At 34.6% G+C, this 12533-nt stretch overlaps 1 protein-coding gene across 1 annotated transcript in view; it reads right to left on the bottom strand.

Moving 5' to 3' along the window:
• Positions 1 to 4061, bottom strand: part of LOC134839214 (glutamate receptor ionotropic, kainate 1-like) — a 57227-nt gene extending 53166 nt beyond the window's left edge. Inside the window, exon 1 of the mRNA XM_063854691.1 lies at positions 2841 to 4061. The gene's annotated coding sequence lies outside the window, so the exon portion shown is untranslated. The remainder of the gene's footprint in view (positions 1 to 2840) is intronic.
• Positions 4062 to 12533: the final 8472 nt, after the last annotated feature.

Below are 12533 nucleotides of genomic sequence, written 5' to 3'. Positions count from 1 at the left end.
ATTTTTGCAGAAAATCTAGGCGAAATGAAAGACAAAAATTTTTAAGAGAGCAATTAATTAAGCTTCTCAGCAAAGTGGACCGCCGCACTCGGTCACTTCAATTTAGACGGCAAAAATTCCCGTAAAAGCGCGTATCGGCGCATTAAAACACATTAATTGGTCTCATTTTTGTTATAACGCCCCACTTTTGACAAATTACAAGAAGTTCAAAATTCTTGTTACTGCATACTTGTTATAACAAAAAAATTTCGTTGCAAAAAAGTTGATCTAATGAATGAAAAAATTAATCCAGGAAAAAACGAAAACCAATAGAAAATAGCAAAAAAAACAACGATAACTGTCTAAACAATAGCTAAAAAATAATAGTACTGGACGGGTTATGTTAACGTTATCGGTCAAAATTTGTAATTGCAAGAGTAGCATAAATAGACTGCATTACCTCAAAAACTTTCAAAAAAACATATAGCTGGTTATTGTGCAAGTAGCACAGAATGTTCCCACCATAGAATTCGAAAACAAAAAACTTTAAAAAAAAAATTAGTGTCATTTTTCTGCGTGGTGTGACAAAAAACCTGAACCAGAAACCAGAGCTTGGGCTTATTTGACAGTGATAGTAATTTGAGCAAACAGGACATCAAAATTTGTAGAAAACGTTTGGAAAGAGAAAAAAATAGGAAGATTCAAATTTTCAATTTTTTTTTCTGAAAATTTTCGAATTTTAGATTCTCAAAATGGCGTTAAAAACTCCAAAAACTACTTTTACTTGATTAAAACTCAGATTAAGCTAAAATATGCTATTGTAAACGGCTTAATTGACGCATAATTTAACCTACTTTTTCCGCTCGAAATTAGACAGGTGAAGCTGAGCTTCGCACCACTTGCGATACAAACGAGAATGTTTTTTTTTTTGAATTCGAAAATGTTGAGAAAACTAGTTCTATCAAAATGATTAAGACTATTTCTCACACAAAACATGCCAAAACCATAGAATGAGAAATAAGCATCGGAACATAAGGTACATATCGGTAACAAAGGCGAAAATACCTGGTCAGAAAACCTTTAAGCCGAAAAAAATAAAGACTGAAGATATATGGAAAGTTGTTAAGTCCCCATCGCCCTCAAAACACGCAAACACTCATAAAACTTAGTTTTCTCGTCAAATGAAACAACATGAGATCACTAAGCCGATATAATAAAGGTCGAAACCAATCAAGCCGAAAAAATTTGAAAAAAAAACTAAAAAATTCAAAAAAGTTTGGACTAATGAGAAGTTACTGTCACCCTCACTCTCAAAATACAGACATGAACACACGATCTTTTTTCGCTCGTCGAAACACGCACTATGAGGACAAAAAACCGATATGATAAACGCCGACACCTATCAAAAGGAAAAAAAAACTTTAACTAAAAACCTTCAAAATGTTGTCTGGGATGATGTTCTTTTTGCTTAAAATACGTCCAGAAACACATCTGACGACGTTTAACGAAAATTGAAAAATAATTTGAACTTTAAATTTTAGTCTGAGATTATGGTTTCTTCGAACGACTCAAAATTAGATGAGTAAGCCAATAAAATATCACCCGAAATGATTTAGGCCGAAAACTTTTTAAGGGAAAAATCCGCAGTCAAGATTTGTAAAATAAAAGACAGCAGAGGTAAATCAGAACAGTAAAATAAACTTTAATGTTTAAAAAACAATTCTACAACATGGCAACTAAGCCAAAACATATGCAGACAAATATAAGCCGACAATTTTTTTTGAAACGGACTAAATCCCGTTTGAAAAAAAAACAGATACCGTCAGATTCAAGCCCAGGACTTTGTCGTCCCAGGCGCATTCGTTACTTCCACACTAGATATGCACAAGACGCAAACAAATTTGAATTCATTGTGAGCTGAATTTAAATTAAACATCTGATTATGACCATTCTGTGAACAAAAATATTTACGGGAAAGAAGTCTAGTATCCGATTGCAATACCCTTGCTTATGGCAAGGGGTAACGAACAAAAATTCGAGCAGGTTTTCTCAACTCAGAATTTCAAAATTCTTTAAGGTCGTTCCAGTCACGACTGAAAGGTTTTAAATATGATCTATCACTCGACCCATTCCGATGATTATTTGAGGCACCTCATTTTGAGTGGAAACAAAAAAAAACTAGAAAAAACCCGAATACTAAACTCCTCCCCATTTTTCAAATGGTCGGAACAATAGAAAAAAATTGAGCATAAATAAACATCGACACTACTACCTATACATTTCGTTGTTTTTTCTTGGTTCATTGACACCTCAAATAAAAGTTAAAATTCGCACACCAAAGACCTTCACATAGTTAAAATTCATAGCGAGATACCTATTTAAAGTGTCCCTTAAGTAAAGTCAATGTCACTTAAGTAATTTTCAAACTTGATCCGTAAAAATTTCCATTTACAATACCATGAATGATTTTTAACTGCCTCACGTAACTTCGTTCCTCGAACTTTAAAAACAAAACAGTACCCACCCTCAAGTAAAGTTGATATATCAGAACTTTACTAGAGGGTGGGGCACAGTTTTGTTTTTAAAGTTCGAGGAACGAAGTTACGTGAAGCAGGTAAAAATCATTCTCATTTATTTATGGTCAAAAATAAAATTTGAGCGTATTTTAAAAGTTTCCTGACGAGTTGACTGACAGAAAACTGAAGGTGACTCAGAACCCATTTTGCAAATCAACGAACACAATACTTTAACGAGTCATTTCATTTATATTTAAACCCAATTTTTTTTTCAATTAATTAAGTTAGTGTTAAGTAGTTGTAAAAATGAAACTGACTTTCATTTAAAAGACATAAATTACTAACCTTAAAGATAAAATTCAGTAAATTGCTCGCGGGTTGCCAATTCGTTGCCAGGATCTATTGTTAGCCATGCAAAGTAAAACAAAAAAACAGAATTTGTCATAAATTCGAGAATACATGACTTCAGATAACGAAGTTTCGAGTTCAAAGGTGAATGATCGAGTTTTAGTTAAAGAGCACTTTTGTCGTTTATTGTGCTGCGTTGCTGATTAGCTTTACTGGCCACTTATGTGATTTGGAGAACAAGCTCATAATGATAATTAATACATGTCATAAAAAATGTGAAAATATGCAATTCACGAATGAAAAAATTGTGTAATCAAAAAATATATAAACTAATTAACATAATCCGAAACTAAAAAAAATGACTGAAACATTAAAATATCTTAGTAATAAAGTGTTCGAGTTTCTAAACTGCTGTTTGATTAGATGACCGGAACACGAAGCAGATCGAGTAAAATATGTCGTTTTACAGCAGTTTTTTCGAGACAGCAACTGCTTTTCAAACGCTACTGATTAGAAAAATGGCGTATCTAATTTATGAGACATTATTTTGAATGACAAAAAATCAAATTTTGTGCTTTTGAAGTAGAACTTCTACAGCCACAAAAACACAATAAATGAAATCATCTTTAATGTATGAGCTTCAGTTCCGTCATCCGAAAAATAAACAATTACTGATCAGAGAGAAGCGGAAATAAATTAATGATATTCTCCAATCCCAAAATGATCCGGCGAAGTACATTTGCATAAAATATTCATTTATCGCAACCAAATGATAAAATAAAAAGCCATTCTTTTGTAGTTTTTTTTTTCATTGACAAAACGCACAAATAATTGGCAATGCATCGGAGTGAAAAGCGAGGAATTATGACTGCAACTTCTTATTGTAGTCGGCCTTTATCCTTCGGTCAATTGTCTAGTAAATTTCGTCACCTTCTTCGCCCGAAGGGTCTAGTTAGTAATACAATATCGTTAACAGAACTCAAAAGCGATCAAAAACTAGGAAAATGTGGGCAGGAATAAATAGCAAAATTCTGCTATCAATTAGCTCCAAGTTAAAAAACAACAATGACCTTTCTCTTTCTGATGATTGAGACTGTTTTACGTGGGAATAGTTTGAGCAATTTAAGAGGATAAAGGAATTCGTTTTTATCTCTATTATTGCCGGTTATTTCTGACAAAGGAGATTAACTTACTTTTGTGACATTTCTGGTGAATGAAAACAAGATTAAAGAAAAATCAACATACGGGGTGGAGCGAACATGTGACGTCATTGTTTTTTATGCACAGCCGAATTATACTGCTAGGGATTATGGATTTAACTATTTCAAAGCCTATATTGTGAGAATAGATGCTGTAAATTCACTTTGGTACGAAACTGAAACTGGTCGGAAAAAGCAACAGAATTGGTTTGTGAAAAAAAATAAATCAAGCTGTAACGCTACTTTGACAAAACAACTTTCAAGAATTTTTCCAGTCGAGAGTAAACCACAATATTAGGATTAATCGCACAATACCACCTTAAAAGAAAAGGAACGATTATTTCCGCGCGGGATCAATGCACCATTTCTGCATTGAAAGTATAGATAAATAGAAGACGCACAATTTAGCACGGCAAATTAACCCAATTGAGAATTGAGTTTCAATAATCTCATGTTTTTCAATTTACAGCCAGCACATCAATATACTTAACGATGATTAACAACCTCTCTTTAAACTTGTCTTGAAAAAAAACAGCTAGCAGTTGTACTACAATACTTTTGTTCAAAAATAGGCTCTAAAAAGATAAATATGACCGTTGATTTCTAAAAAGTAGTTTGACTCCTAAAAAGTAGTTTGGGACAAGTGATTTGGGAAGGAACATAAAATAACGTACGAACGTACCGCAGGATTTGTAAAATAACGTTCCACAAGAAAACTACACTGATTTCGATGGATCTCAAAATCAAGCCCTTTTATTTCGATCAATATTTATTTGAAAAAAATACTGTTTTGAAACACCGATTTGAAAATTTTGAGTTTTACTCTCAGACTAAAACAAGTAAACCTAAAAACTAAGAGCGAGTAGAGAGAGATAGAGAAAAGCTGTCCAATAAGGTGTAAAAAAATTAGTCTTTAAGCTTCAGTAAACGTTTCTGAATAAATTTGAACAAGTTGAAAACAATATCTTGTTAAATTTTAAAGAAACGCCAACTCTTGAGCGTCAACTGAATTTGCGATAAACTAACTCAAGTCGTATAACCAAATTACCGCTTCAAAAAAACCTCTTCTGATGAAATTAACCCAAGAAAAGTTTTTTGAACAAAAATCAGGAAGAGTTGGATTTTCTGATTAACTTTCTAATCAGATTAAAGCAATATCAAAAAAATTTAGTTTGTAACATATGCTCCCATTAAGTCATGCTACCAAGTGCGAAAACAGTTCACAAAAAAAAACGAATCAAATAAAAAAGATATAAAATCAAGAAGACCTTTTATTTCTTCAGTAAAAACGGTTCATGATTTCTTCTTCGTTTCTTTGTTAATGGCCGCCAAAAGCAGATGTAGACGGCTCTGATGAAATTTTCAGCTCATTTTAGAGTGGGTACGATGCTTTTGACCCCCAGCTCATTTCTGAACCGGAACGACTGACGACGTATGTGCAACTGACTGTTTTTTAACAGCACCGAACTGCAAACACCTTTGAAGACGAGAAATCGGTGTTAAAATAACATTTGTGATGATGGTGATGATGATGATGATAATGATTATGAACTCACCAGATATGGTTTGAAACTGTAAGCTAAAATATTGCAAAAAAAATTGAAAAATGATTATCAAAACAATAAATTATAAAACTAAATTTAGCAAAAATGGCAACCTCGAAAGTTTACTTTCATTCCACAGATCTTTGTTGAGTGAAGCTAGCTTGCTTGAAATGAGGCTGATGCAGAATGGAAGAAAACTGCTCTTCTCGAATAAACCATTTACACATAGGCAGGCAAAGCTGAACTTGCCAAGCACAAACAAAACAACAGGGTGTATTGAAATGTAAGAGCAATAAGTAACTTAACTTAGAAAAATAGAAAGAAATTTCCACTTACGGAGATCTCAGATGTTTAAAGCGCAAAGTGATATCGCAACATTCAAAGCGCAAAAATGAAAAGTAAAAATGAGATATTATTAATTTTTTAGTCTGATTAAGGATTGAATGCTAGATAAAGTGCTGTAAATCAAATTTCCTTAAATTTGACCCAAGATGATACCACAATTAGAATATTCAATTTTCATTACAATATATTCTTGCAAATCTGGAAAGTCTTTAAAAAGGCGCCCCAGTCCAAACCAGAGCGTCTAATTCGCCCCGGAATTCGTCTAATGCAGAAAGAACCCAAATTCATAGATCAGGCTGATCAACAATCAGCTCGAGCAGGAAAAACTCATTAATCAATTTTATCGGGTTTTTACAATCGAAAAATAACTTGAACGAAAAATCATGAGATGTAACTTCCACTTACCTTTCCGATTGACGTCTAGCAAAACTGCCCAAAAAATGAACGTTTAAAAAAATAGGTTTGAAGCGACAACTAAATGGATTCATTCTATTCTGATTTATCTAACCATTAGAACTTGATATTAAATTCAGTTATCAGTTTAAATGTTTGTTTATCAATAAGATTCCATTTATCAGAAAAAATCACAGCTCGAAAAGACGCATTAAACCGAAAATGGTTCGAGGGAGCCTTACCGATAAAATTTACCGATTAAAAACGAGAAATTCTTGGTCATCTCATAGCAGCTGCGATGCTTTGAATAGTTCAAGAATGACTTTGAATAGTTCGAAAATAAAAACTAGAACTTTGAATTCAAATTGATGATTCGAAGCTAATTGATTTGAACGACCATAAATTGCCATTAACAAAAAGATCAACAAATTAAACACTTGCTGCACAAAAATACATGCAAGTAATCAAGCTTTAGAAAATTGACTGAAAATGGCTCAAAATTTCAAGTGCAGACAAGAGCGTGACATTCTCTAACAAAATCGTGATTCATATAAGCTCATTTTTTAAACTCGAAACAGACGAAATAATCATAAGTGAACAATTGGAGTACCCGGATTTTTTTGCTTCACATTTTTGTGATCAACTCAATATCATAACTTGGAAAAGTATAAAACAAAGCTCCTTTCATTGCTTTTGTGACTAAAAGGTGACTGAAAAGACAAAAGAAAAACTTCAGAAAAAAACGTCAGATAATTGCATATCAAAAAGTTTTCAACAGAACTTCTCGGAACTCAATTATCTGCAACTTTTACATGAATATATAATACAAATGAACATTAAATTTATTCAAACATGCCTAAATCATAAGTGAAGTCCGTGGCAAATAAGCGGACAAAAATAAGCAGACAAACGATATTCTGACAACTTTTTCAAGCTGAATTATTCAGATTTTTAAAACAAATGGTCCTGACCGGACTTAGACTTAGACATATTTCACCCCCTTAACTATGGGCACGCTTGGGGTACGCTCTTCTTCTGCCTGGCGTTTTATGTCTCAAGTTTTAACACAGGCGAAGCTTCGCTTCGCAAACACTTAGCGAGAACAGGACAAAAAAACAACTCTGTAAAGTGCAATAAAAAATAGAAAAAGGCCTCGAATGAGTAAAAATTCGGCTAAGTCTGATATTCGAACTTGCAACCTAGAGATCAAGAGTCTCACACAATAACTACAAATAAAGCAGAAAAGATGCTATGCAATTTCCAATGCTACAGTAAAAATTTCAATTAAAAGAACACTTTTATTTGCGAGTTAGGTTAGAAAAAAGAAGGTTCGCAGTAATATACTCAGTTGATCGTGTAATCATAAAACAAAGTAAAAAAATTCAGCAACTTTGTTATCAATTTTTGAGCAAATTTTTTGTTTTTCTTTGCATTTTTTTGTTGTTGTCAAGACGCCAAAAAATCTTCAAACATTGGTATTCCTCCATTAAAACTATGTTTTTACTTCTTATTTTCGTTTGACAGGCCTGCTCGCTCACTTTATTCGCTCGAAATTAGATCGAAAAGTAAAAAAAAAACTTAAACCTACTTTTTCTCTACGCTTAAAATTTTAATAGTGTTCGAATCAGAACTGCGAGGGCTTTAATATGATGTACGCCTCGACACTCTCCCGGCTTTCATTTGCGGAATCTAATTTAGCGGAGAAAAAACAAAGCGGAAAAAAACATAATAATTTACCAAAATGCATTTCAGCAGTACGCCTACTATACTTGAGCACAAATGTAATAAACATTTGGGCGGAAGAGGCTGGAAAAAGCAAAGCAATTAAATCAACTTAAACAGCTGATAAAACACTGCTAGTCAATTTTTGCTAGCTTCTACTTTTAGCCAATAATGGGAGGGATCTGAAACAAGCAAGTGAAGAAAAAATATTGAACGAATAATAGGGAAAACCCGACTAATAGGCGCTTTTACTAAAAAGTGTACCAACAAGATTTCGTTAAAATTTTAGAATACACTAACGCCTATGGAAACTACGCCGACAAAGATTAAGCAGACGTAATTTCCGTCTGCTTAGTGTTCGAAATCTACTTATTTTAGTTATTTTCTGAAGTCGTAATTTCCAGTTCACAAAAACTGCAGACCCTGGCCATACTCAGGCCCTCAGCCGAGGTCGTTAAAAGCATGGAGCAGCGTGACCGTGTGGGTAACACGCGCCGCCTTTAACACAAAGGTCGTGGGTTCGAATCCCGCTTGTCATGATTCGAGGGGTCCCAGTGTCATTCGTCTCCTCAAGGTAGGACAGGATGCGGCAAAATGGATGAAATCTCTTGGCCACGCCGAATAAAAGATCCAATGATGAGAGATGTGAGCTGGGACGGGGATTAATAAAAAAGCATGGACATTCCTTCTAGACTTAACACACAAAAACGGTTGTTGAATTTCAATAGATAAAAAAACCAAGCTATAGATTGATTCAGATACTATTAGAAAATTTTGAATCCCGAAAAATCTGATGTAATGCTTGCTAATCACCAGCGAAAAAAATATAAACTTGGTTTTGAAAACTTTGCTACAAAAAAAACAAAATTAACAAAAAATCACTACATGTTAACTTCCTGAAAATTATTTGATTGCAACAATACGAAATATTAAAATTGGGTTGGTTCTACAATAAGTCAATGAAGTGCATATTTTTTGAAGCAAAATCCATACTGCAATTTGAAGGCCGCAAAAAAATAGCGGACAGGCAGTAAACCAAAATTGATTTCTGCCAAAGCGAAACTTACCGTTAGCAAAAGCATTTATATTCCCCCAAAAATCACAAGCTAGTTTGACACACGGGTTTGAAAAAGAAAACATGACCCATTCAAGATAATTTTGAGTCCAATAAACCAGAAAACCAGCGAATTAAAAATGAGATGCAAATCACTAATGAAAAAAGAACATTTTTTCTAAAAAAAGAAAAAAAAAGTACCTACACCTTTAGTACCGACTGTATCACTTAGACGACAATACTTGTGTAGGCGCCCGTTGAGCCAAAAGTAAATTGCCACAAAAGCCATATTTGTCATAACAAATTTTAAACTACTGCGTCATAAACCATTTACGCGAAAAAAATAAATGCAACATCAGAGTTGGTAAAACCGCAAATTACAGAACCATTTCAATTAGGAACTGTTTAAATCAGAAAAATTTCCACGCTGTGGACGGCCAAAAGTATTCAGACAAACGATAGTTCGACTATTCAAAATTTTCCACAAAAGAAAAAATCATGCATACCGAAAAAAATCAAGATAAGGCCGGGATTCCAACTCCTGGCCATAGGATTCAAAAGCGCGCTCTTTGCCGCCACAGCAAGTGGGAATAGGCCGGCCTGGAAGTTGTTGACGTTCCATAATAAACCAAGTCCATCTTCTTACAGATTTGTAGAATATTTGTTTACGGGAAAAGCCTAGTTCCGCTGACAAATGATTCCGAAACTCACTTTGTTCATCACCACTTGAATTATTTCAATTACGTAATAAACACAGAGGCGAAGCGAGAAGACACTTGCGAGAACACGACCGAAAAGCAGCTCTATCAAGTCAAATACGAAAAAGTAAAAAAAGCCTCGAATTAGCAAAAACTTGGCTACGTGTAGGATTCAAATCTGCGACCTACTGCAATCGAGAGATTTTGAGTGTCACGCACTATCCCCTCAGCAACTCAAGCCTAACAGCCGACAAACACTAGTCACGAATAAATTACCTATATATGATAACAAATTGCCAATGCGATTCAGCACCAAATATAAATAGACTCAATTTTGCTATTAATAATTTGGAACATTTGAAGGTATCCACACCAACTTTGCATGTAACAAATTGCAAAGCATAAAACCACATTATGTATAAATTATGCATTTTGAAAATTTCGAGATATATTGAGTCAGAAAATTTCTGAAATCGAGTTTTTATTATTGTGATGTTGTTTGAAACAAATAGCTTTTTTCGGTTCATTTGATGGATTAAAAATGCATCAACTGTGTTAATTTATTACTTCTCGAATGTCAAAGCACATGCTATCAAAAAGCTGTAAAGGTGCCCCACCATTATTGGGGTGCCGCACAAATATTTGCGACAAATAGGTTGGAAAAAAAAGAAGGTTCATACTAATACACTAGTTTCGCATTTGTAAAGAACGTTTTAAAAACAATCTACAAGGTTTTTTCATGTGTTTGTTGGCTATCACAAGAAGTTGTCGTTTTCAGAATTCAGCTAAACGGCTTTCCCCATTTCTGAACATGATGTCGCTTTTGCTCAAAATGATTTTTAAGCCATGTGATTAAAGTGAACGGTGATACAACGCTCGCTGACCAAAGTACGCACATACGCAAGGTGACTTCTTCTAAACGGTTACACCCAGCAGTTGGTTGAAAAAATTGGAAGCATCCTTATCTTCATCAGCATTTGTCAATGCGTAGATTTTTTGTTCCCATACCTCCAAGCTTTAATACGCTTTATGAAATCGATGCTAGTGGTGATAAAAATCGTTAAGTAGCTGTTTGCAATACAAGAAGCTTGCGACACAAATGTAAAAACTTTTTATTTATGAAGTGCGCTACAATATTTAGTAGCTTCGACTAAATTTTTGCTTTCCAGTTCAATAAACTATTCAATAAACAGCTATTTAAATTTCAAAACTCAACTTAACCTACACTCATAATTATCAAAGATTAGAAGAAGATGATTAGAAGAAGATCACAATAAAACATCACACAAATTCAATAAATCAATCCGTTTTACTGGTTTCCCAGAGTTCTTTTAAAGATCTAAAGTTGTCTTTATGAGAATCAGAAGTGAGGCAAAAGCTCAGCCTTCTATCTTCTTCTGTCATTAAGGAATCTTCCATTTTCATTGGCAGCTGCACATCACAGATCGGTCCAATGCCGTTAATTATGCAATTCGGATCAACATTTTCGCTGTCATCAGTCGGAGGAAATTGAAAATTACATTGCACTTCATCTTCAGCTATGCTGCAAAGAAAAGATTTGGTTAGAGCGTCTTTAGCTTTAGCGCCCGATTTAGACACTGTTTCTGTTGAAACGTGCCTGCTAGCACTAGAACTATTTTGTGCACACTCAAAATTTGTTTCTGACTCAGCATCGGAACGAGTACTACACTCATCGGTAGAATCGCACATGAAAGACTGATTCAGGTCGGGTTGTTTTGCCAACTTTGATGGATCTTTTGTTTGGTTCCTTTTTGAAACGTTTAGCTTTTCCAAGCGATGCCGTGTGGCCTTTGCTGCTGTTGCAGCGTTTAAAATCAAAGGCGTGTTGCTTCTGCTGCCACATGGCGAATCTTCGGGCTCTGAATCTGTATTATGCTGTGCATGTTCTGGGGGTGAGTCAAATGTAACGAAATTCAACTTCGATAAATTGTAGAAATTATCGTCGTATTCCTCGTTTAGGGAACTCGATGCACTACAGTCAATTTTATGCTTCCGCTTTCTCACACTCGAAACTGACCTAGGTAGTTCCGGTTTTTCAGAATTGGAAAAGCTTGCTCTCCGGATAGCCTTTCTATTTGGCAATGCTTTTGTGCTTTGGTTACTCAAATCACAAGAAGTGAAGCTAGGTGACAGTTTCAAAGAACCTTCATCTGTCAAAACAGGGCCGAACATTTTTGTCGTGTAGTTAAAACCAGGTGATATCAGCCCTTCGTCAAAGAACAATCTTCTGCCTGAACCTGTGCAAAGTTCAATTTTAGATCCACTTTCTGATTTTGATGAAGAGTCTGGTGCAAGTTTTTTCACCTTTGATGCAGCCTTTCTTCGTATCTTCTCCGACATTGTTACTTTCTTTTTCCCCTCGTGAAGTGTAGATTTTTCAACCGACTTTATGGCCAGTCCATGTATTTCTGTAGTAAGTGCGCCAATTTCCATGTGTTTGCCGATCAAGTAATGAACTAGTTCATTCAAAGCACTTGCTGTAACTACCTGTGTATTCTCTAATGTGAATAAAGACATTGAAACACAAATTGCAATGTTTTTGGCATCCATCTTGTTCTTTTGCCAATTCAGGGCTACAGTATTAAAACAATGGAAAATTCGTCGACATAACTTCAGGTACGAACAGGGCAATAGAAGTATCGTTTCGAGTATCAGCGTCTCGCGCAGAGCATTTTTTGTGAATGTCTGCCAAATATATATTAACAATTTTGTGA

This window comes from Symsagittifera roscoffensis, chromosome 2 (genome assembly GCF_963678635.1).
Source record: "Symsagittifera roscoffensis chromosome 2, txSymRosc1.1, whole genome shotgun sequence".
Lineage (NCBI taxonomy): Eukaryota > Metazoa > Xenacoelomorpha > Acoela > Convolutidae > Symsagittifera > Symsagittifera roscoffensis.
This window is presented reverse-complemented; position numbering and strand designations above follow the sequence as displayed.